Raw genomic sequence first — 27069 nt, forward strand, 5'->3', positions numbered from 1 at the left:
ATGTATTATTTACAGGCCAAAGTAGTACACAACCATAGACTAGGGTAGGTGATGGATCAGCCAAAGTGAAACAGCTGTCCCAATATGTGGAGGTGGCACTAGTCCTTTTCAGTAAAGAAGATTGATGATGCGAGTTTGGAGACTTGACACCACCACCCAGTAAGTATCCTAAATTTATTACCTTCCTCCACTGAACCACTTTCTTAATCCTCATGGCAGGAAATACCTTTTCTCAGCAGGGTATATGGCACAAAAAATGTCTTGTGATCTTATTTCTTTGGCAGTATTGTCTTGGGGGTGCACTGCGATTCTTTTTTCTGTTTCTCTTCCTACAGATTCTTCCCAAGGTGATGATGACCGGAACAAGTAGCACCACGGACAATAGCACATCATAGCAGCTTATGGCAAGCACTCCACCTGCCTCACGCACTAGCGGGGATACCAGCACCCTAGAGAATGTAGGTTTGATGAAGGTGAACAGAAAAACAGACCATACTGACAGCACGTGGCATTTCTCTGCTGTGTGGGGGAGAAATTGGTACCCTACTGTGCCTCCCTTCAGATGGAAATTAATTCAGCAGCAGAAGGCCTTTACAACATGCTTTGAGTTTGCCATGAGTAACTTGCAGCAGCTGCTGTAGAATGTGCAATAGTGTACCTACAACATCACTGCTGTGCGGTATGAGGGATTTACAGAAATGCAGAGCATCATAGAATGAATGGCATCCTCATGGCCATCTGCACAGAGTGAAAAAATGCAGAGGAACTTTCTCTCATTAACATGATCTGTTAGATACAGCTATTATGGTAGTTTAAACCACATGGGAGACACCATGCAGTCTGTTCTTATGTAGATTGCTGATCATTGAGTTAGACAGCACCTGGGATGTGTCAGGAGGGTCAGATGAGGCAGCTTTCTCTCAGTGTCTCTTCACATCCTTCTATTTTACTCAGGTCCCTCAAAGGATTGATGAAGTGCCAGAGATCGAGCAGACATTGGACAAGGAATTGTTGAATATGGCTCCAGCTGTTGCAGAATGACCCACCATGCCACAGGGCTGCAACATCGAACAGCAACCTGTCACCACAGCTGCTCTTCCCACTCAGGGACCACTTTAGGCATAGCAGGAGGTTAAAGTGGTGAATGGACGTTCCATCCCGCTGCTGTTCAAGGGGTACAATGGCACTGTGGAATTTCAACCCTCTAATGTTGCCGGTTTTATGTAATGGTACATGAAGCATCTTCATGAGCTTTCTGCTTCCACATGTTCTTATCTTCATTGTGCAATTGTGGCTGAAATGCACGTAATTAAATAAACTCCTATTCTATCCTAACTTTAGAGGATAGACAGAAAGCAATTCCTTTGGATAATGTTTAGATACTACTTCACAGAAACAAGCTGTGACATCATGAACCTTTTCATGATGGCAATTTCCTATTCATAACCAATGAGTTAAATAGCTAATGTAGAAAATCCATATGTACTTCATGACAAGTTCCAGCTCCATTTTATGTTAGGTGTTTCATAAAATGAAAGTGTTGGCTCCCCTGATGGCTCAGTGAATTTACCAGATCAGGAAAGTCTTGAACCTTGGTCTGCATTGAGTTTGCTCATCACAGCAGAAGTGCTCATAGACATTGGCTACAGCATCCTTTGGTTAGGGGATGGAAAATTGGCAAGAGTTTCCATTCCTGATTGCTACCAAGTGATCACTGTTGGAAGTACTTGCCTGTGGTTGTTGGGTGAGGACAGGATGGGGCTCGGTTGTGATGCCCCCCTCTGAGGGTTGTTATTCACTAACACTCACTGTCAAGACTGACACATTGAGAATGGCATTTGTGGAGGTACTGAATGGTGTCTGGTGCCTGGGCAATCATAGCTCATACCCCAACAGCACAGGAGCAGAGAGAAAAGTGACCAAAAAATATTTTTTAAAAAATGTTATCCACCCCTTATTTGTGCTCTGCCTCAACAAAGGAGGAGATATTCCTCTCCTTCATACCCAGGCACAAAGCAGAGAAAAAAGGGATGGAGGCCCTCCCGCTCCCCTTGGCCCCAGAAAAATAATTTTTCATTTATTTTGTTGGAGCCTCCTTCCTCTTCACCACCCAACTGGGCAGAACATACTCCGCCCAGTTGTCCCTCAAAATTACATTGGGGTCGTATGTTCATCATAGGACCCCAATTTGGATACATTAATGAGGATCCCAGCTGATTCAGGCAGGCGCCTGGGCGACCTAGTGGAAGGCCCCGGGAAACATGGTCGCAGAGCGGGAACAGAGCAGTAAGTTCACTAATGCTATTTTAACTCCGTTACCACCCCTTTTCAGCTGCACCGGCTGAGTTAAAATCGGCTTGACTATTTCCTGGTGATGGTTGAACTATGAACTATGTTAAAGTCAGGTTAGATTTGTAATAATGTGTGACTATGTGCTGTCAGTCATGTACATAACAACCTAAGGGGTGACATTATGACCATTAAGTGAATACGAATTGAAAATACTAACTTATTTTCCAAAGTCTAGTCAGGTGTCTTGGTTTACCTGAGACTATCTACATTTTGCTGGACCATTTTTTATATCTTTATATTTTTTGGGGGATGGCTAAGAGGGTAACTTAACATTTTGACTAATTTAGATTACCTAATATCATCTAGTCAAGTTTGAGACAGAAGGAGGACACATTGTTATTTCAGCTCTAACATGGGCTCTAATTGTGTGTTTGCTGGCTGTAAGAGTCTTACGCAAAATGTGTTTAGACAGTCTCAAACCAATTTCTGTTGGTATGGGACCGCCGCACAAAATTGCCCATAAATTGGCAAAAATTGACAATCTCGTCCAAAAAGACCACAAAGATGAAACGTTTCTGAAGACCTGATCTACACTCACTGTAATGCAATCCTATTAACTGAATAAAATTAGGTGTAAATTTTTGCACTGTGAATATTTCTTGCAAAGAATAGTTTAAACAGCCCAAATTACATAGAATTACATAGAAGTTACAGCACAGAAAAATGCCATTCGGCCCAACTGGTCTGTGGCGGTGTTTATGCTCCACGCGAGCCTCCTCCCACTCTACTTCATCTAATCCTATCAGCATATCCTTCTATTCCTTTCTCTATTAGGTCACCCCTCAGCCTTCTCTTTTTTTAGAGAAAAGAGCCCCAGCCAGTTCAGTCTTTCCTGATACTTATAACCTCTCATTTCTGGTATCATCCGTGTAAGTCTTTTTTACGCCCTCTTCAGTGCCTCTATATCCTTTTTGTAATATGGAGACCAGAACTGTGCACAGTACTCTTAAGTGTGGTCTAACCAAGATTCTATTCTATTCCTCAAGGTTCTATTCTGTTCCTCTAGAAATGAACCCCTGTGATCATATTTGTTAACTTACAGGCAACTTCTGTAGAAAGTGCTGTGTGAATAATCTGATTCCATTATTGGTATTTTTATTAATTTTTTTTAACCAAACAAATTTCTACAATCTACTAAACTGTTTACATTTTATAAAATCTAACTGTTACAAATAATGTATACAAGAACTACAGAATGTTCATCATAATATTTTGCTTTGAGTTCCTCATACGGCAACAGGTCACTTTTTTAACAGGAACTAATATGAATAAGGTGGGAAGTGTCTCCATTGTATTGTGTTGTTGTTCAACCTGGTACCAGCCTGTGCTACATTTGAATGCATATCCTTACATAAATCAATATGAAAGTACCCAAGGGCCATCTTCTGAAGTCTCAATAATTTCTTGATTAATATTCCTTGTGAGCAAGCATATGCAAAAACAAATTTACTCAGGCATGGGCAACCATCAAGACTTATCTTCAACTCCATTAAAAAAAATTGATTCTCAGGACTGGGGCTCTCAGCTGATTCAGACTTGTGTTATGTAAAGACAACGAGCAGCATAAACAATCATCGTCCTTTAACTGAATACAATTAGATTCAGCTGGCCTGAGGGAAAGGTGATGAATGGCATTGCACCAAAAATGCTCAGCAACAAGAAATGAGGAAGATTAGAGTTTTTTTATGTGACAGCATTCTTAATTCACCTTGATCCTGTTAGACATGAAGATGTATTGCTGGATGATCAAGTATTACATCTTGAAAGGTTTCGGGAGGATTCATTTCTGTATATCACTGTAGATATGGATAATTATTCAACCCAATCTGTTTTGCAAACCCAAGAATATAGTTGAAGGTTGTGGTCTGATAAGGAACAGCTATCCTCTGATTTTGTTTAAAAAAATAAAGAACCTGTCCACCAATCTCAAACGTTCTGAAATTACAGGAAAGGATAATAGAGGAGGGAAGGGGGAGGATACAGCCAAACCATTGTGGTTCACTTGTACCTTATAGGTCCTGAACAATGAAGACTAATACATGGAAAATTATATTCATTGTACAATATTATGTTTCTATTCATGATATGGAGATGCCGGTGATGGACTGGGGTTGACAATTGTAAACAATTTTACAACACCAAGTTATAGTCCAACAATTTTATTTTTAATCCCACAAGCTTTCGGGGGCTTCCCCCTTCCTCAGGCGGTGTAGAAATGACATTTTCGAATCCTTCGCATTTTAAGATCACAGAACAATGCCTGGTGATTACTGCCCGTTGCCAAGGCAATCACAGTGAGCAGACAGAAAGGTGTCACCTAAAAAGGCCACCGAATATACAAACCCCCAAAAAAAAGAGAGAGAGAGAGATAAGGAAGACAGTCAATGACCCGTTATATTAAAAACAGATAACATTTGTTCGCTGGTGGGGTTACATGTAGTGTGACATGAACCCAAGATCCCGGTTGAGGCCGTCCTCATGGGTGCGGAACTTGGCTATTAATTTCTGCTCGACGATTTTGCGTTGTCGTGTGTCTCGAAGGCCGCCTTGGAGTATGCTTACCCGAAGGTCGGTGGCTGAATGTCCATGACTGCTGAAGTGTTCCCCGACAGGGAGAGAACCCTCCTGTTTGGCGATTGTTGCGCGGTGTCCGTTCATCCGTTGTCGCAGCATCTGCATGGTCTCGCCAATGTACCATGCTCTGGGGCATCCTTTCCTGCAACGTATGAGGTAGACAACATTGGCCGAGTCACAGGAGTATGAACCGTGCACCTGGTGGGTGGTGTCCTCTCGTGTGATGGTAGTATCTGTGTCGATGATCTGGCATGTCTTGCAGAGGTTACCGTGGCAGGGTTGTGTGGTGTCGTGGACGCTGTTCTCCTGAAGGCTGGGTAATTTGCTGCGAACGATGGTTTGTTTGAGGTTAGGTGGCTGTTTAAAGGCGAGTAGTGGAGGTGTGGGGATGGCCATAGCGAGGTGTTCGTCATCATTGATGACATGTTGAAGGCTGCGGAGAACATGGCGTAGTTTCTCCGCTCCGGGGAAGTACTGGACGACGAAGGGTACTCTGTTGGTTGCGTCCCATGTTAGTCTTCTGAGGAGGTCTACGCGATTTTTCGCTGTGGCCCGTCGGAACTGTCGATCGATGAGTCGAGCATCATATCCCGTTCTTACTAGGGCGTCTTTCAGCGTCTGTAGGTGTCCATCGCGTTCCTCCTCGTCTGAGCAGACCCTGTGTATTCGCAGGGCCTGTCCATAGAAGACTAACACGGGACGCAACCAACAGAGTACCCTTCGTCGTCCAGTACTTCCCCGGAGCGGAGAAACTACGCCATGTTCTCCGCAGCCTTCAACATGTCATCAATGATGACGAACACCTCGCTATGGCCATCCCCACACCTCCACTACTCGCCTTTAAACAGCCACCCAACCTCAAACAAACCATCGTTCGCAGCAAATTACCCAGCCTTCAGGAGAACAGCGTCCACGACACCACACAACCCTGCCACGGTAACCTCTGCAAGACATGCCAGATCATCGACACAGATACCACCATCACACGAGAGGACACCACCCACCAGGTGCACGGTTCATACTCCTGTGACTCGGCCAACGTTGTCTACCTCATACGTTGCAGGAAAGGATGCCCCAGAGCATGGTACATTGGCGAGACCATGCAGATGCTGCGACAACGGATGAACGGACACCGCGCAACAATCGCCAAACAAGAGGGTTCTCTCCCTGTCGGGGAACACTTCAGCAGTCATGGACATTCAGCCACCGACCTTCGGGTAAGCATACTCCAAGGCGGCCTTCGAGACACACGACAACGCAAAATCATCGAGCAGAAATTGATAGCCAAGTTCCGCACCCATGAGGACGGCCTCAACCGGGATCTTGGGTTCATGTCACACTACACGTAACCCCACCAGCGAACAAATGTTATCTGTTTTTAATATAACGGGTCATTGACTGTCTTCCTTATCTCTCTCTCTCTTTTTTTTGGGGGTTTGTATATTCGGTGGCCTTTTTAGGTGACACCTTTCTGTCTGCTCACTGTGATTGCCTTGGCAACGGGCAGTAATCACCAGGCATTGTTCTGTGATCTTAAAATGCGAAGGATTCGAAAATGTCATTTCCACACCGCCTGAGGAAGGGGGAAGCCCCCGAAAGCTTGTGGGATTAAAAATAAAATTGTTGGACTATAACTTGGTGTTGTAAAATTGTTTACAAACGTTTCTATTCAACAGGGTTACAAATAAAGCAGCAATAAAAAAATGATCTTTATCTTTACTTTAAATTTTTTTTCTGATTATTTCATTTAATGGTTATTGATTCATATAAAAATTTACATACACTCTTAGATTATGGCAGAATACAGAATAACAAATTACATGCTGCCTTGCAGGTTGCACAATACTAGCAGGTAGCAGGGATGCTACAATTGACAACAAGCATTGGAAAAAAAATCTCCAGAGTTCCCACTATCCAGTGATTCCTTTTGGAAAGTTTGCACATGTGGATGATGCACAACGATAGGATCAGGCTTGGCTGTTCACGAGGCGGACAACACTCACTGTCTAGTGACACATATGAAGAATGACCACTAAGATACTGGAGTGCAGCTGACAGCCGTGAAACCATACCCCAGGCGTGAAACCGTATCCCAGCTGTGAAATCGTACCTCAGGCGTGAAACCGTACCTCAGGCGTGCAATCGTACCCCAGGCGTGAAATCATACTCCAGGCATGAAATCGCACCCCAGGCGTGAAACTGCACCCCAGGTGTGAAATCATACTCCAGGCATGCAATCGTAATCCAGGCGTGAAATCGCACCCCAGGCATGAAATCGTACCTCAGGCGTGAAACCGTACCCCAGGTGTGAAATCATACTCCAGGCATGAAATCGTACCTCAGGCGTGAAACCACACCACAGGCCTGAAATCGTACTCCAGGCGTGAAATCATACCCCAGGCGTGAAACAGTACCCCTGCTGTATAACCGTATCACAGCATGAAATTGTACCCCAGGCGTGAAACCGTATCCCAGGCATGAAACCACATTCCAGGCGTGCAACTGCACCCCAGGTGTGAAACCGCACTCCGGACGTGAAACCGTACCCCGGACGTGAAACCGCACCCCAGGTGTGAAACCGCACCCCGGACGTGAAACCGCACCCCAGGTGTGAAACCGCACCCCGGACGTGAAACCGCACCCCAGGTGTGAAACCGCACCCCGGACGTGAAACCGCACCCCAGGTGTGAAAGCGCACTCCGGGCGTGAAACCGTACCCCGGGCATGAACCGCAACGCAGGCATGAAACCACATTCCAGGCGTGAAACTGCACCCCAGGTGTGAAACCGCACTCCAGGAGTGAAACCGTACCCCAGGTGTGAAACCGCACTCCAGGAGTGAAACCGTACCCCAGGTGTGAAACCGCACTCCAGGAGTGAAACCGTACCCCAGGTGTGAAACCGCACTCCAGGCGTGAAACCGTACCCTAGGTGTGAAACCGCACTCCAGGCGTGAAACCGCACCCTGGGCGTGAAACCCTACCTCAGCCGTGAAACCGCACTCCAGGCGTGAAACCGCACCCCGGGCGTGAAACCCTACCTCAGCCGTGAAACCGCACTCCAGGCGTGAAACCGCACCCCGGGCGTGAAACCCTACCTCAGCCGTGAAACCGCACTCCAGGCGTGAAACCGCACCCCGGGCGTGAAACCCTACCTCAGCCGTGAAACCGTACCCTAGGTGTGAAACCGCACTCCAGGTGTGAAATCGCACCCCAGGCATGAAACCGTACTCCAGGCATGAAATCATACTCCAGGCATGAAATCGTACCTCAGGCGTGAAACCACACCACAGGCCTGAAATCGTACTCCAGGCGTGAAATCATACTCCAGGCGTGAAACAGTACCCCTGCTGTATAACCGTATCACAGCATGAAATTGTACCCCAGGCGTGAAACCGTATCCCAGGCATGAAACCACATTCCAGGCGTGCAACTGCACCCCAGGTGTGAAACCGCACTCCGGACGTGAAACCGTACCCCGGACGTGAAACCGCACCCCGGGCATGAACCGCAACACAGGCATGAAACCACATTCCAGGCGTGAAACTGCACCCCAGGTGTGAAACCGCACTCCGGGCGTGAAACCGTACCCCGGGCATGAACCGCAACACAGGCATGAAACCACATTCCAGGCGTGAAACTGCACCCCAGGTGTGAAACCGCACTCCAGGCGTGAAACCGCACCCTGGGCGTGAAACCCTACCTCAGCCGTGAAACCGCACTCCAGGCGTGAAACCGCACCCCGGGCGTGAAACCCTACCTCAGCCGTGAAACCGCACTCCAGGTGTGAAACCGTACCCCAGGTATGAAACCGTACCCCATCCGTGAAACCGTACCCCAGGTGTGAAACCGCACTCCAGGTGTGAAACCGTACCCTAGGTGTGAAACCGCACTCCAGGTGTGAAACCGCACCCCAGCATGAGTCAGTGCCTGCAGGTGGCGCGGGAAGAGATTAGGAGCAGAAGGTCAGTCATTACTGTCACTGGACTATGGCCTGTCACAAATGAAATAGAAACAACATTTCTTTTTCACTTTCCTCCCTGGAATTATTTACATCAAGCCAAGAAATCTTTCTGATAATTCGAAGCAAAATTTCCCACTATCCTGTTCATATGTACTTGCAAGATCTATTGACTGTTTTCAGAACCTTGACCTTGCTGATATCTGGTATGAAGTCAGAAATTCTTATCAACAAACCTCTGCCACAAAAATAATATTCCAATAAATTTTTAACATATTGCTTTACTGGCAAAATAATAAGTAAGCAATCCATACATTCATAGATATGGTCACACATACTGATTACAATTTAAAAAAGCTTAGCAGAAACTTGCAGATTGCACAATACTAGCAGGTAGCAGGGATGCTACAATTGACAACAAGCATTGGAAAAAAAACCTCCAGAGTTCCCACTATCCAGTGATTCCTTTTGGTAAGTTTGCACATGTGGATGATGCACAAGGATAGGATCAGGCTTGGCTGTTCACGAGGCGGACAACACTCACTGTCTAGTGACACACATGAAGAATGACCACTAAGATACTGGAGTGCAGCTGACAGCCGTGAAACCATACCCCAGGCGTGAAACAGTACCCCTGCTGTATAACCGTATCCCAGGCATGAAATTGTACCCCAGGCGTGAAACTGTATCCCAGGCGTGAAATCGTACCTCAGGCGTGAAACCGCACCCCAGGCGTGAAATCATACTCCAGGCATGAAACCACACCCCAGGCGTGAAACCGCACTCCAGGCGTGAAACCGCACCCCGGGCGTGAAACCGCACCCCAGGCGTGAAACCGCACCCCAGGCGTGAAATCATACTCCAGGCATGCAATCGTACCTCAGGCGTGAAACCGCACCCCAGGCGTGAAATCATACTCCAGGCGTGCAATCGTACCTCAGGCGTGAAACCGCACCCCAGGCGTGAAATCGCACCCCAGGTGTGAAATCATACTCCAGGCATGAAATCATACTCCAGGCATGAAATCGCACACCAGGTGTGAAATCGTACCCCTGCTGTATAACCGTATCCCAGGCATGAAATTGTACCCCAGGCATGAAACTGCACGCCAGGTGTGAAATCGTACCCCTGCTGTATAACCGTATCCCAGGTGTGAAATTATACTCCAGGCGTGAAACCGCACCCCAGGCATGAAACCGCACCCCAGGTGTGAAACCGCACCCCAGGCGTGAAACCGCACCCCAGCATGAGTCAGTGCCTGCAGGTGGCGAGAGAAGAGATTAGGAGCAGAAAGTCAGTCATTACTGTCACTGGACTATGGCCTGTCACAAATGAAATAGAAATAACGTTTCTTTTTCACTTTCCTCCCTGGAATTATTTACATCAAGCCAAGAAATCTTTCTGATAATTCGAAGCAAAATTGCCCACTATCCTGTTCATATGTACTTGCAAGATCTATTGACTGTTCTCAGGACCTTGACCTTGCTGATATCTGGTATGAAATCAGAAAATCTTATCAACCTCTGCCACAAAAATAATATTCCAATAAATTTTTAACATATTGCTTTACTGGCAAAATAATAAGTAAGCGATCCATACATTCATAGATATGGTCACACATACTGATTACAATTTAAAAAAGCTTAGCAGAAACTTAGTACAATGAATTTGTTGCAGGCTAATTTCATATTTGGAGCCCTAGCAACACATTGTGGGGTTGGAAAACTGCGATTCTGCTCTATTGCTGTAATAACAATGAAGCAGGATTTCCTGTGCAGCACATTTGAGAAGCCTGATTCCGTAAGAATTTCCAGAGAAAGGCAATTTAATTAAAGTATGCCATTGCAGAATCGGCGTAACTGGGGTGCTATTTTAACTAAGTAAGTCAAATTCTGTTCCATCAAATCAACAAAGCATGACAGGGAAAGTATTACAGGATCTAAGCGTGACACTTACAGGAAGTGTACACTATACACAAGAATACTATTAGATTACGAGTTGATCTTTTGTGTCTTTATACATGGGAAATCCAGACCTCAGGTGATGTGGTATTAAAGGACCATGCGCGCAGATGTAATTCAGTCCCCAATTAACGCCTTACGTTCTGCTTTTAGTTTTATATAATATGTTGATTTTATATTATTTTTCATAGTTAAATAGCAAAATGTATGGCAATTTGGGAAGCAGAGAAGAGTTGGTTGGAGCATAGGAGTTTCTCTGCAGTACAGACTGAGGAGCTAGAAGACAAAACGGAGGTACTTCAGTGCCCCCACTCTGTGGGAGGGTGTAATTACAGCTGTACAAGTTTACATATGTAGTTTCCATTTTAAATGCATACAGACATAAGATTTCCATATGGTAGATGGAGATGTTTTTCATCATTTTGGAAAGGCAATTAATAAGATTTTATTTTAAGGAGAAATTAAGAACTAATGTGATTGATTCTAGAATAATGGATGATCAAGAGTCAATAATAGACATACACGGGACAGCCTAGCTAAACTCACTTACTACCCAAGGCTGACGAACAAATACAAAACAGCAGAGGAGACAGAGTAAATACAATACAGATCAATGGTACATAATCTTTAGCATTTCAAATTCATTAATTCAATAGTGCTTTCATTTTTTAATAATGCATGATCTTTTGTTTGACATTCAGAAGTCAGGATACAGATCTCTCCTGTTAGTTTAAGGATTATGTGCAAACCGTTGGCTGAATTATTTGTATAGTTATTGGCCACAGTAGAACTCCTAACATTTCTGAAATTCACCTGTTCTTTTACAAATAATATAGAATCATAGAATCACCGTACAAACTCCCGACAGCAGCAGGACATCAGGGTAAGCAGCCGACAGGTGTTTCGTTGATAATTTCCACAAACTCACTTGATGGCATTTCTGACCCACGACATTAGTCCAGATTGTTTGTAAGAAATGTTTGTATTAAAATACACTGGGCCCTTGGCTCATGATTTGTTATTTATGAACGTTACGATAAGTCAGGAAATGGACTATTCAGTAGGCTGGAAATGTTGGCAGAAGTTTGCCAGGTGAGGAGGTGCTAGGTGATGCCCCCCACCCCCACATCCCTTCAAAGGTTAAATCTGCTGCCCCTAGCAGCCTTCTATATTAGGGAACCACTTTAAAGATATAAAAAAAATTCTGCCCCACTGATCGACAGTGGGCCTCACTTCCATTAGCTTTGGCAAGGCATGCCTAGTGAGACTCAATGCTACACCAGATGCTGTGTGAATTCCCACCTTAAGGAATCCCCACTCCAGGTCCCTCACCCCTCCACCCATTACATTGATGGCCTTATAGGGACAGGCAGCGGCTCCACCCCCACAAGGCCATTCCGGAAACCATTGGTCGGGACTCAGCACATCTGGTTAAAAACTTTAAATGAAGTTATCAAGAGATATAAAAGACAATTCAGTGGATAAATTTAATGTATTGCCTAATATGTAACTTTTTATTTTGCTTAAACCCTTATTTTAGATATTACAGTTTTCAGTTACTAAGATGAAAAAAAGATTCATATGGCATTTTGCGTAATTTGTGGGAACCCGATGCGCATACTGCACAGAGTGATATACTCTCACGAGAAAATAGCAGCTATTGTGTGTCGCACAGTGTGACATGTTTAACATTGAAAGGATCTATCACAGCACCACCAATAGGAATAATCAGGAGTAACAGGTACTACGAGGTCTTAAAATGAGTTTTCAATGAAACGTGCACCTCCTATACAGAGTTCATTCCATAATAGAAAGATTATCAGAAGACTCTCGTAGAAATCTATAATTTACAAAGGAATACTGTACCTTGCATTTATTGAAAGCTGATTTATTTGATATTGTGTTGGGACTTTAATGCAACAAATAAAAACTGTAGAACAATTAATACTAAAACAATGTAAACTCTGCATAAACACCCCACCATTAACAATCTGGGGAGCAAAATTAATTTCATTGCTTACAGCATTGACAATGTCATTACAAGTGTTCGAATTACAGTAGATGCTGCTAATAGGCTGTTTGTTGTTGATGCTTTTCCACTGATTCCTACCCCTACAAAAAAGGATTAATGAACGTTATTGAACACCTAATTAAATAGTAATTTGCTGGTTTATAGTCTTGTTACAGGCTAATCATGGGAAATTTGTACACAATTGCACACACCTGGCGGCTCATCCACAGACTATTTAATTTCAAATCATTCCTAGCATTAAGTAGCTCACAAACAGGATATTTGCTAGTACCTTATCATCCCCAAAGCATAGGTGTTGTGGCTATTGCTGGATTTCCTGTTGTAGAGGAAGACCACATCGGAATGCAGAGAGCATAAGACAATTGTTTGCAGAACCAGTTACCACAGGTAAAAGATCTTCCAGAGCAGAGTTAGTTCTCTGGGTTTGACAAACCATGTTTGAGGCATATCAGGCTCAGCTAGGAAGCCATAAATGTGTACCACCTGATCTAAGAGGGATGGTAGGGGTAATGTATTATGCACTCTCTGCTAACTGTGGCAGTAAAAATCAACTCTTGTGCCCCAACAATGTGAAATCTCCACTGACCTAATTGTTCTATGCCCTCTCCCCACCCTACCTTTACAACTTTCTCAAACCTTTCATCCCCCTCCTGCACTCTTCAGTCCTTTGACTATAGCCTTCTATCCACTCCCCTCTGTTTGACCCATCATTGGACACAGTGCCTTCAGCTGCCTTGGTCCCACTCTCTGAAACATTCTCCTTAAAGCCCCCTGCCTCTCCTTCTTTCTCCACCTTTTTAGAAACCTTCTTAAAATTGATCTTTTCAAACAAGCCTTTAGTCATCTCTCTTAACTCCTCCACCATGCCCAGTGCCTGTTCCTGTGTCAGACACAGAAATGCCATTGCCTGATGGCCAGTGGGATGTTACTGTGCTATATTGCATATGTCACTGCTGGAAGGCTGCCCCTCCTAAGGCCCGCTGATCTCTCTGAGCATAGAATGGTGCACCTGTATGAGGTTTGTGCATCACTCCTTAATGATTGCACTAAGAGAACTGAATCACTTCTTGGATTTTAGATCCCAAAGCCTCCATAACAGCAACTGAAGTATACATTAGCAATGTGATTGCCACTGGTGATGCTGTGTTTTTAATGGCAGACTGCTGTAGTACAGACACCAGTCATGTATTACATCATTTGTGTGGGAGATGATAGCTGTGATCCTGGTGCTGGACTCCTCCAGGTCACCTTCCACTTGGCTTACTTGGTAGTACTCTTGCCTCTGAGTCAGGAAGTTATGGGATCAAGTCCCACTCCAGAACTTGAGCACATTGTCTAGGCTGACACTTCAATGCCGTACAGAGTGCTGCACTGATCGGAAGAGGTGTCTTTCAAATGAGACATTAAACTGAGATGCTGTCTGTGTGTAGGTGGAGGTTAAAGCACAATTTTAAGGAGTGCTGGGAGCTGTCCAGCTTCTTGACCACCATTTCTCTCAACCAAATTCAGATTACCCTGTTGTTTTGCTTTGTGAGATCTTGCTGTGCACAAATTGACTGCACATTTGCCAAAGTAATAACTGCAACTCCACTTCAAAACTAATTAATTGAATTGGAAGCATTTTGCAGTGTTTTGATGATGTGATAGGCTAGTATATAAATGCAAGTTTGTCCTTGCTTTCTTTTGCTGCCACCATTTAGTGCATCAGTGTGACATTTCCAAACTTGAATCTCATGAAACTCATGGCCAAACTGAGGAAACCAGACTGGCAAGGTTGTTGTCGAGGCAGGATGAGGAGTTATCACAAACTTGTATGTGGAACAAACTCTATACCAATTATGCTAGGGTTACATACACACCTAAACCATCAGCAAAATTAAGAGAAGTTGGCAAGGGCTATTAATCCTGACAACAATCCTCATTCCCTCTTGCTAAAATAATGATGCCACAGTGAGCTTCATTATTGAAATTTTGCTGTACTATTTGTGATGGGAAAAATGATCTGGAATAAAATGCTTTATTAAAGACTTATTTCATCTTTTGCTGAACTCTGTGGTGTATCAATTTGGCTGCTATTTATAGTAATGGTAATATATGATATATTGCAACCTTTGCAAAGACTGGAGCTGTGAATTTGCTGACAATACAATTGGGAAGTTTGTTTAACAATTTGCAAGATTGTTGTTATGGGTGTTATAAGTTTGTCAGAGAAAGAATTGGATTGACTAGGAACATCAGAGTGTATCACATCAAAAAAGAGCAGTCTTTAGGTGGTTGCACGGTTAGATCTAAAATGTTCATGTCATACATCCACTTAGAGTCCAATTTTCAAAATTAATAAATTTGACTAAACAAGTCAGAATGGAGAAAATGTTGGTGCAGTGAGGATCATCTTCTCCAAGGTATAATTAACATATTTTATAAATGATCTTGTATTTACTAAAATACTCCGGTGGCATCCAGTACCAAAATATGAATACTGCATCAGCCTTTATTTTTATTACATTGGCAAGTTATTCTGTTTTTCCTTTGTTGAAAATCCTTGGTGAAGGGCTTTTTGTAATAGACACCGCCGAGGTTGAAAAGAGTGAAGGTGAAGTAAATCAAGAAATAATGGTTAGGTGGGGCCAAATTTGGGTTTTAAAGCCTGTAGGTTGCAGGGGAAAGGAAAACCTGCAGGAGAAATTATGATCTGTCAGCCAAATATACTTTCAATCTTTACATGATTTTCTGTACCTAATGAATTTGAGTAAACTATATATAGAAAGGAGGATTTTCCTCTGCTTTGTACCTGGAAAAAGCTCAGTTCTGAAGGTAAAGCAGAGGAAACAGGAGTGGAGACCCATCATATCCCATCTTTGCCATGGTTGGGGATTTCCAGGATTTCTCTGGAGATCCCCCAAGGGCAAGGTGGAATGGAACAGATGCAAATCACAGCTTCCTGTCCAAATGTCAAGCAGGCACCTATTTGGAGGCATGTCCAGAGAAAGCAGATGGTAGGCCTTGCCCTACCCAGGGTGGAGAATTTGAGAGCATTGGGAGGCTAGCCACAAGGCAAGTCTTTTTCTTTCCACAGAACCAGCAGGATGTAGATTGGCGCTGAAGAACTTTTGGCAGCAGTTTTTGGACAGCAACCAGAAGGACCCGAAGCTGGCAGCAATTACCACTGCTGCAGGCCTGCTGCAGCAGATGGATTTCCACTCCTGTTTACAAGTGCAAGGCCCTGCCAATGGGGTGAGCATGTGCCTGGGGTTCAGCAGGGTGATTTTAGTGTGGATTCAGGTGAAGTGAGGTGGAGCACACTTCTGGTGTGTTCCATCTGACTTGCATGCAGGTGGTGCAGCGAACAATTGGCCTCCATCAGTCAGCAATATCGGAATTTCAGGCAGTTAACATAAACCTTTGTTAATTTTTGGTGAAGGCAATGAATTCTAGTCTAACTATTCATTCAGGAGAGATAAATAGAAAGCCAGAGTGTGTCTAAAGTCTTGAGAGGTTTTAACAAACGTATTCCATTGTAAATAAAAGGTTCAAGCCTCTCTGTTTTCATGTAAATGATCACATCTAAGAAAGCCTGCCTTAGACAGAGGTTGCCAGTTATCCCAGAAATTTTATAGGGATGTTGGATGTTAGATTCATTGTTCAACTGATATAAAAGCAACAAAAAGACCTTCTTCCTTTAGTATTTTTCTCACAAGTGATTTTGCTCCACTTTGTTAGATAGCTAAACATATTGAATATATAAGCTGAATTAAAATTCTAGTCTTGATGATTGATTGACTGTTCATGATCAGCCTAAAAGCTTTTGATCTTGGGGTGTAATTGATTTTAGAAATGAGATCAAGAGCAGAATCAGAAATTGGGAGACTAATACAGGTTAGCCACAATGCAGATCAGCTAGAAGAATGCAGGCTCTCTCAGATTATAGATCAAATCAAAGCAGGAACTGAGAAAATTAAAGAAAATTGAGCAGGAAAGAGAAAAGGAGTGAACAGAGGGGTGAAAGATAAAGGTTGAAAGAGGTCGAAAGAACTCAGTTCAATAAAATGAAGATTGGAGTAGGTATGGCAATGATTAACTCAGGTTTTAAAGAACACAGTGTGATTGTTGAATACATGCGAGATTCTAGCCAAGAAAAATGGAAAAAGAGGCAGATGTATCAGAAGATTTGTAAATTTTTTGAAGTCATAGCCTAGATGCCGGGCCCAGATTACTGCATAATGGAGAAAGATAGAGCCAGAACACCAGAAGGAAAGGCTGAATTGGTTTGACCTAGTCCAGCTGGAAGGGACTGCGTTCGCCTGGTTCCATTCTTATCTATCCAGTTATAGCCAGAGAATCACCTGCAATGGCTTCTCTTCCTGCTCCCGGACTGTTACCTCTGGAGTCCCTCAAGGATCTATCCTTGGCCCCCTCCTATTTTTCATCTACATGCTGCCCCTCAGCAACATCATCCGAAAACATAACGTCAGATTCCACAAGTATGCTGACAACACCCAGCTCTACCTCACTACCACCTCTCTTGACCCCTCCACTGTCTCCTTTGTCACACTGCTTGTCCAACGTCCAGGACTGGATGAGCAAAAATTTCCTCCAACTAAATATTGGGAAGATCGAAGCCATTATCTTTGGCCACCACTGCATACTCAGTTCCCGAGCCATCGACTCCATCCCTCTCCCTGGCCACTGTCTGAGGCTGAACCAGACCATTTGCAACCTTGCCATCCTATTTGACCCTGAGTTAAGCTTCTGACCACATATCCGCTCCATCACCAAGACTGCTTACTTCCACTTCTGTAACATCGCCCGTCTCTGTCCCTGCCTCAGCTCTGCAGAATCCCTCGTCCATGTCTTTGTTACTTCTAGACTTGACTATTCCTATGCTCTCCTGGCCAGTATCCCATCTTCCACCCTCCATAAACTTGAGTTCATCCAAAAACTCTGCTGCCCGTATCCTAACTCGCACCAAGTCCTGTTCACCCATCACCCCTGTATTTGCTGACCTACGTTGGCTCCCGGTCCAGGAAAGCTTTTTTTAAAAAATTCTCATGCTTGTTTTCAAATCCCTCCCTATCTCTGTAACCTCCTCCAGCCCTACAACCCTCCGAGATCTCTGCGCTCCTCCAATTCTTGCCTCTTGCGCATCCCCCAATTTTAATTGCTCTACCATTGGTGGCCATGCCTTCAACTGTATAGACCGTAAGCTCTGGAATTCCCTCTCTTAAACCACTCTGCCTCTCTACCTCTCTCTCTTCTCCTCCTTTAAAACTCTCCTTAAAACCTACCTCTTTGACCAAGCTTTTGTTCACTTGTCCTAAAGCCTCCTTATGTGGCTTGGTGTCAAATTTTGTTTGATAACGCTCCTGTGAAGCGCCTTGGGATGTTTTACTACGTTAAAGGCACTATATAAATGCAAGTTGTTGTTGTTGCTACCTGATCAGAGTTCCCTTTATTAACCTATCTAATGTTTAACTGAAGGAGAAAGTGGGCAATCAATACCAATTAGACGAATAACCTGAACTGCAATAAATTTTTCATCACAAGTGCAGAACTAACCTGTCTATTGTTATGTGTGTATATATATATATATATATATGTATATAAATATAATATTGGGGTTAGGGTCCCTGGAATTTCTAGACCCAAGAAAAATCTGAGTCCATAGAAAGAGCCTGTAGCCATTAAAAACTGCTAGTTAAATCATGAGGACACTGGCCTAGATCAGTGCTGTCTAATACTAATAGAAGTCATTGACTAGTTACAAGGACACCATTTTAGTCACATGCACTAATTTTAGTAGCAATGCCTTGCACACAATGCAGTTAAATGTATTTCACATTTATATCTACTTAAAAAAACATCTACCACCATCCAATGTGAAACGTTTCAGTTTTTCTCGTCCACCAAAGTTTGAAATTCTGGAATGACTTTATCCGACACAACGCATCTTAGTGCAGCTTCTAGGTTTTTGTTCAGCAGTTGTGAGCAGTACTTTGACTTCATCAGAATGATTGCTGAGAAAGTTGACATTCACAAACAAGTTGAGCCAAACATGGAACACAGCTTGGTGGCGAGTAATTCTCAAAACCAGATATTCACCCTCGGTCAGGGCATTTTGCCACATTTTCAGCACAGTTAGTCTGTCATGCATCTGCTTGCAGCGCCAGCAGATCCATCTCCAGTCCACATCCATCCCCACACAGCATTTCCATTAGTTTCCGTGAGTTCGTAATGTCAAAGCAGAATGGATCTTTCATGAATTGAAAGACTGAAATTGTCAAATATCCTGCAAATTTCGATGGCAAGCAGCATAGTGCTCTCTCTCAAAATCATAGTCAGCTGCGTGTCACAAATTTAGGAAGTGAGTAAAGTCTTGTTCTTCCATTTGCCGAATGAACAGTTTCAGCTTTGCCTGAAATTCTGTCAAGTCTCAAACTAGGTCTCAAACTGTCTTTCCCATTTCCTGCAGTTTCACATTCAGTTCATTGAGGCGACTGTTGATATTGGTGAGAAAGAACAATTCACACGCCTAGGCTTCATTTTCGATTTGCGAGAAATTGTTCAATTTGCCTTTCTTGTCAAAGTCTCCAATTGGCTGCAGCAGTTTGACAAACCTTTCCACATTTTGCCTGACTCAGCCAGAACTCACGTGTGAAGTACACAATTTCTGAATTAGAGACATCAATCTCTTTCAGCAGCCCAACAAACTGTCGATGATTTAACACATTGCATCAGATAAAATTGATGATGTTTGCAAGTTTCCATCACATCTTTCAACATAGCAGCAGCTGCCTCCTGAGTACAAAGGCTCTTTTAAGGAATTATACCGTTAGGAGACCAGCGACTGCTGTGCACTTCTAATCTCAAATTTTTTTTCAGCAGTGGTCGAAACTGAGGCTTCGTTACAATCAGTGGTGACCAAGACCAGATTGTCCCGGTTCAACTCAAACCTCTCGAAGACGACTTTCGCAGCAGCCAAAATGGCAGAACCACATGTGCGGTCTTTCAGTCCTGTAAGTGCCAACAGCTCTTCTCTCAGTTCAAAGTCTTGCATAACAAATCATACTCAAAATACTAACTGCGCAGTGCCACGAATGTCACAGGATTCAAGTAAAAATACAAGGGAATCGTTCAGCTGAGATTTAATGCTGCCAGACAAACTGGTGACTCAACTGCAGCTCTTATTCTGCAGAATATCAAATCTGACCTTCAGTTCATAGTTCTCCATGACTGCTGCCATAATCTCTTTTACTGGTGTTTTCACCTGTTACACACCATAACTGAGGATGGGAATGCACGTGGTGCCTCCTGCTCCCATTAGTTGCCTGATTGTCTACCACCATTCTCCACTATATGTGGTAGGGCTACAGAGTTTTGCTGTTTATATAGTTATTCATAAATTCTTTTATAAATAGCTTCTCAAATTGCACAGGAGTTTAAGTTGGGTTGGGAGAGTGTGTGAATACAAATTTGGGCGAAGGAAAGCTAAAGGACTGTTGCACATGAATTACAGGCCAAGGGGCTCGTAGTATCAGAAGCAGGAGAGACAACAAGGACAACCAGAAAGCTGCTGAATGCTCTGTGCCAGCCAGTATTATATTTTGAATAATGTAACACAGTGCAACTCAAGTTATTAATGTGAAAATAGTCTGCCATATGTTTAGGGACTTGGTTAACTTAATGATCTATACTAGTTGAATCATTCATGATGTAAAATTTTCCACAAGTTTCAGCTATTAAATATTGAAAACATGTGAAATTATGTATATTTCGACATCTTACTGATATCATTTTAAACTAATAGTCTCTGTAGCTCCATAACTAATAAAATATTGAAAATCTTTTTTTAAAAAGCCTAAGGGCCTTTTGTTCAACACGTAAAGGGTCACTATTCAGATATGTTGACTCCCCATAGTTCAGTGATTTTATTCATATAACTGAGCTGTACAGGTTAGAATTGTCTCATGTTTGATTCATGTCCTTTGCTGAGTTCGTTGGTATCAGCTGGAGTAGGGTAGGGAGTAGTCGAATTTAAATTAATGGAGGAAAATCAGGCAGGCTCCTTTACAAGTTTGCACTCTAACTCATTGAAGTTTCCAGTGTTTGCTACACCCTTGATCTGGAGCACCTGGGCAGAGGCCCAGTAAAATCTTCTCTTTACTGTTTAGGCTGCTACATGAAGGATGGCTTATAGTGAAATGCTGGAAGAAGCTCAGTGCCCGAGAAACTATCCCTGTAAGGAGTCAACCTTCAGGGGAAATGGAGAGCGAGAAAAATTGGGGGGAGGAGGAAGAAACAGCAAGAGGGGGAAAAAAATAAAAGGGCATCTCTGTCTCTATGGTGATGAGGGCAATTCACTGCAGCCATGGGTAATGAAATCCAGCACAGGAACCGAGCATTTGTACACCTGAATGTTGAATGCATGCTTCAGGTGCCTGGATCAGCCTGGGGATGCCCTTCATTGTAGTCTGGCTTGGGTTTCTAAAATTATGGTTGTATGCTGTTCGCGGCACAACTTTGCAAAAGGAAGAAAGAGAGAAGTTACATTTATATAATGCCATTTACATCTTCAAGATATTCCAAAATGTTTCGCACCCCATGAGTTAGTTTTGAAGTGTAGCCATTGTTGTTGTGAAGGCACCAAAGGCAGTGGATAGATTGGCCTGAAGAGGATGCAGAGGAGAACCTATTACCAACTGCAAGGTTTGTACTACTGTCATTGAGGAGATCTTCTCTTAGCTTCCACTAGTGCATTAACAATCTTGTCTATATCTTCCTCAACTCTCCACAAATCATCAACAGAACCTTCTTTGTGCACATTAACTCAAATTGTTCCTATCCATACCACTTGGTGAAAACCACTACCAAATGTTGCCAAGAACAATGTCTGCAAAACACACATCGTTATAATAGAAAATGTAGGAGATTTTCATCACATCTGTCTAAGGTGGATTTGAAGCAATCCGAGAGGTGAAAGGTCGGTGTCCATTCCATTATGGCATCCCTATAAATTTCTTTGATCTATTTTGCATTTTGGGGTAATTTTCTACAAAGCCAAGATAATGAATATCAATGCTGGAAGATTGGAACAATTTCTTCCTTTTTGGAATTCAGGAATCGAGCCGATCTTGGTAAAATATGACAGAGATTCGAGCTCTTTCTACATTGCCCCAACAATGCGACTAAATTAGAAGCATATACCCCACTCTACAGCATCTGGGTTTCTTGCACCAGTCATCTCTGAAATAAGCTTCAAACTGCACATCAGTTTGTGCTGAAGAATGGGTAATTTTGTGCTGTGAGCCTACTTCCAACAGGAGCTCATTGAGACAACTGAAATTCATCTCCTTTAGGACCCTTACAACCAGTTGAAAGAAATGGCTTTCATCTTCTGGTTCTGAGCTGAATTTGAATCCAACGTGCCATCCAAACTCATTGCACAATAAGCTTTGATAGCAAAAGTTCCAAATCCCATTTTAATAATTAGAAGAGGCTTAAACAAATTATATAAAATACAAATCAAAGCTGGATTAAATAAAAAGTTATTGATGCTAGCTCAATAAATATGTAAATGTCAAATATTTCAAATCATTCAAATATACCTTACAAACACATTTGCTTACATCATTATTTTCAGGACATGCAATATCCATTTATGTTTTCTTATGGAAATATTTATTTCTAAAAGCTTTATCTTTAATGGATATGAATTAATCATACGCAATGATCCATCACTGTTCAATAGCATGGATGGAAAGATAAATTCAGTGCTGTGCAATTTGCCATGATGAATGACTACGGTTTGCAAATTCATTGTTGACATTGCTGATGGGGAACTAAGACGTCATGCTTAATGTCAGCTGGTAAAATATTTTAATATTGTTTCATATTTTACATTGGTTTAAAAATATCTGTGTAACAGACTATTAGTGGATGTCAGGAAAACTAATTCCAAAACATATTACATTCCAGGGATGCTGGACAAAATTTAGCACCATCGATGGGATAATACAGTTGGAGTTCTGAATAACATTTTTGCAAGAATTCATGAAGCATAGAAATACATAGAAGTTAAAACTTGGTAACAGGCCATTTGGCCCAACCAATGAAATGATAAGAACATAAGAAAAGGCAAAACAAGAAAATGTCTTCTGGCCCATCAAAGTTTGTCCCTCCAGTACCCTAACATTTATCGCCTTGCATCTAATTGCATTTTGCGCTTCCCTAATGTTTTTGTCTCCATCAGCTTGCCTAGTGGAGTATTCCAAACATTTAGAACTCTTTTTGAGTAAAAAAACATTATTCCTACTATCTATTAGGAATAAGAGTAGGCCATTCAGCCTCTCGAGCCTGTTCCGCTATTCAATAAGATCATGATTGATCTGTTTGCTAACTCCATCCACCAGCCTTGGCTCCATACCCCTTAATACAATTGGCTAACAAAAATCTACCAATCTCTCAGATATAAAATGATTAATTGAGCTAGCATCTGCTTTTTGTGGGAGAGAGTTCCACACTTCTACCACCCTTTGAGTGAAGAGGTGTTGCCTAATTTCTCTCCTGAATGGCCTGGCTCTGATTTTAAGGTTATGTCCTCTGTCCTGGACTCCCCACCAGCAGAAAAAGTTTCTCTCTTCCTATCTGCTCTCTATCTATCCTCTCTCAATCTACCCTATCAATTCCTTTCAAAATCCTAAAAACCTCAATCAAATCATCCCTTAACCTTCAATATTTCAGGGAATATAAGCCTAGTTTATGTAATCTCTCCTCATAATTTAACCCTTGGAGCCCTGGTAACATTCTGGTGAATCTGCACTGCACTCCCTCCAAGGCCAGTATATCCTTTCGAAGGTCCGGTGTCCATAACTGTACACAGTACTCCAGATGTGGTCTAACCAGGGCTTTGTATAGCTGTAGCAAAACCTCCTCCCCTTTATATTCTAGCCCTCTAGTTATAAAGGCTAACATTCCATTAGCATTTTTGATTTTTTTTTTGTACCTGACTATTACATTTTAGTGATGTGTACATGGACCCCTAAATATCTTTGGACCGCCATTGTTTCTAGCTTTTCACCATTTAAAAAAATACTCGGATATATTGTTTTCTTGGTCCAAAATGGATGACCTCACACTTGCCTGTGTTGAAATCCATCTGCCAAAGTTTTGCTTATTCACTTAATCTATCAATGTCCCTTTGTAATTTTAAGCTCCTACCTACACCACTTACTATGCCACAAATCTTTGCCATTGGCAAACTTGGATATATGGCTCTCAATTGTGTTATCTAAGTCATTCATAAATATAGGGAATAGTTGAGGCTCCAGCACAGATCCTTGTAGGACACTAATAGTCACTTCCCTCCAATTCAAGTACATACTCATTATCCCTAATCTCTGTCTTCTACCGCCTAATCAATCTCCTAACCAGGTCAATAATTTGTCTTCCATTCCATGAGCTTTAATTTTAGCTAACAGTCTCTTAGGTGGAACCTTATCAAATGCCTTCTGGAAGTCCATATAAACTACATCCATAGGTATTTCCCTGTCTACTAATTTAGTTATTTCCTCAAAAAATTCAATTAGTTTCATTAGACATGGCCTACCCTTTACAAATCCATGTTGGCTCTTTCCAATCAGCTCAGCTATGTGAGTGCTCAGTCATACTGTCCTTAATTATAGATTCCAATAACTTCCCCACAGCAGATGTTAGATTAACAGGTCTATAATTTTTCTCTTTTTTTTCTAATACTGTTTTCTTGCTCACGTTAACTTTAATGAGTTCCAGCCGTTGATTCATTATTAGTTTCCCTGAAATGTTGGGTATATTATCCTCTTCCTCTACTGTAAAGACTGATTCAAAGTAATTATTCAACAAGTCTGCCATTTCTTTATTTTCATTTGCAATATTACCTGCATCTGTTTTTAAAGGGCTCACATTACCCTTGACTACCCTTTCGCTTCTAATGAAATTATAAAATCTTTTTGTGTTAATCTTGATATCCCTTGCAAGTTTCTTTTTGTATTCCTTTTTGCAGCTCTTACTATTTTTTTTGTCTTCTTTTGCTGTTCTTTATATCTCTCCCAGTCCCCTGGGATCTACACTACTCTTTGCACTTTTGTATGCTCTTTCCTTTAGTTTTGTTTCTCTCACCTCTCACCAGTTTGTTGTCGTCCATCTCTGTCTCATCTTGTTAAAGTTAGCCGTACCAAAGTCTAGAAACTTAGTAACTGTTAGGTTTGAAAAGGAGAAACGTAACATTGAATTCAATCATTTTATGATCAATGTTCCCTTACTGTTACATTACTAACTAAGTCTGGCTCATTACTAAATCTAGTATGGCCTGTCCTCTTGTTGGTTCAAGAACATACTGCTCCAGAAAACTAACTTGAATGTAGTCACTAAATGCACTACCTTTCTGACTTGAGCTACTCTGCTCTTCCCAATCTATGAAAATTAAAGTCTCCCATTAAAATATCTCTGCTTTTGCTACAAGCCTCTCTAATCTCTGAATTAGTATATTCTTTGACATTACATTGCTTCTATCAGGATGCCTGCAGACAACTCCCATTACAGCTTTAAGTCCTCTTATTTCTCAGTTCTAACCAAAGTCTCCGCTGATTGCTTTCCCTTATCTATATTCTCTCTTATAGAATCATAGAAGTTACAACATGGAAACAGGCCCTTCGGCCCAACATGTCCATGTCGCCCAGTTTATACCACTAAGCTAGTCCCAATTGCCTGCACTTGGCCCATATCCCTCTATACCTATCTTACCCATGTAACTGTCCAAATGCTTTTTAAAAGACAAAATTGTACCCGCCTCTACTACTGCCTCTGGCAGCTCGTTCCAGACACTCGCCACCCTTTGAGTGAAAAAATTGCCCCTCTGGACCCTTTTGTATCTCTCCCCTCTCACCTTAAATCTATGCCCCCTCGTTATAGACTCCCCTACCTTTGGGAAAAGATTTTGACTATCTACCTTATCTATGCCCCTCATTATTTTATAGACTTCTATAAGATCACCCCTTAACCTCCTACTCTCCAGGGAAAAAAGTCCCAGTCTGTCTAACCTCTCCCTGTAAGTCAAACCATCAAGTCCCGGTAGCATCCTAGTAAATCTTTTCTGCACTCTTTCTAGTTTAATAATATCCTTTCTATAATAGGGTGACCAGAACTGTACACAGTACTCCAAGTGTGGCCTCACCAATGCCCTGTACAACTTCAACAAGACATCCCAACTCCTGCATTCAATGTTCTGACCAATGAAACCAAGCATGCTGAATGCCTTCTTCACCACCCTATCCACCTGTGACTCCACTTTCAAGGAGCTATGAATCTGTACTCCCAGATCTCTTTGTTCTATAACTCTCCCCAATGCCCTACCATTAACGGAGTAGGTCCTGGCCCGATTCGATCTACCAAAATGCATCACCTCACATTTATCTAAATTAAACTCCATCTGCCATTCATCGGCCCACTGGCCCAATTTATCAAGATCCCGTTGCAATCCTAGATAACCTTCTTCACTGTCCACAATGCCACCAATCTTGGTGTCATCTGCAAACTTACTAACCATGCCTCCTAAATTCTCATCCAAATCATTAATATAAATAACAAATAACAGCGGACCCAGCACCGATCCCTGAGGCACACCGCTGGACACAGGCATCCAGTTTGAAAAACAACCCTCTACAACCACCCTCTGTCTTCTGTCATCAAGCCAATTTTGTATCCAATTGGCTACCTCACCTTGGATCCCATGAGATTTAACCTTATGTAACAACCTACCATGCGGTACCTTGTCAAATGCTTTGCTAAAGTCCATGTAGACCACGTCTACTGCACAGCCCTCATCTATCTTCTTGGTTACCCCTTCAAAAAACTCAATCAAATTCGTGAGACATGATTTTCCTCTCTCAAAACCATGCTGACTGTTCCTAATTAGTCCCTGCCTCTCCAAATGCCTGTAGATCCTGTCTCTCAGAATACCCTCTAACAACTTACCCACTATAGATGTCAGGCTCACTGGTCTGTAGTTCTAATGTTGTAAGAGTATGTTTAATCAATAAGGCTATCCCTCTTTCTCTTTCAGTTTCCCTATCCTTTCGAAATGCCTATTATAATCTGGAATATTTAACTCTCAATCATGACCATCTTACAGTCATGCATTAGTAATTGCCACCACGTCATA

Source organism: Heptranchias perlo, chromosome 15 (assembly GCF_035084215.1).
Source record: "Heptranchias perlo isolate sHepPer1 chromosome 15, sHepPer1.hap1, whole genome shotgun sequence".
Lineage (NCBI taxonomy): Eukaryota > Metazoa > Chordata > Chondrichthyes > Hexanchiformes > Hexanchidae > Heptranchias > Heptranchias perlo.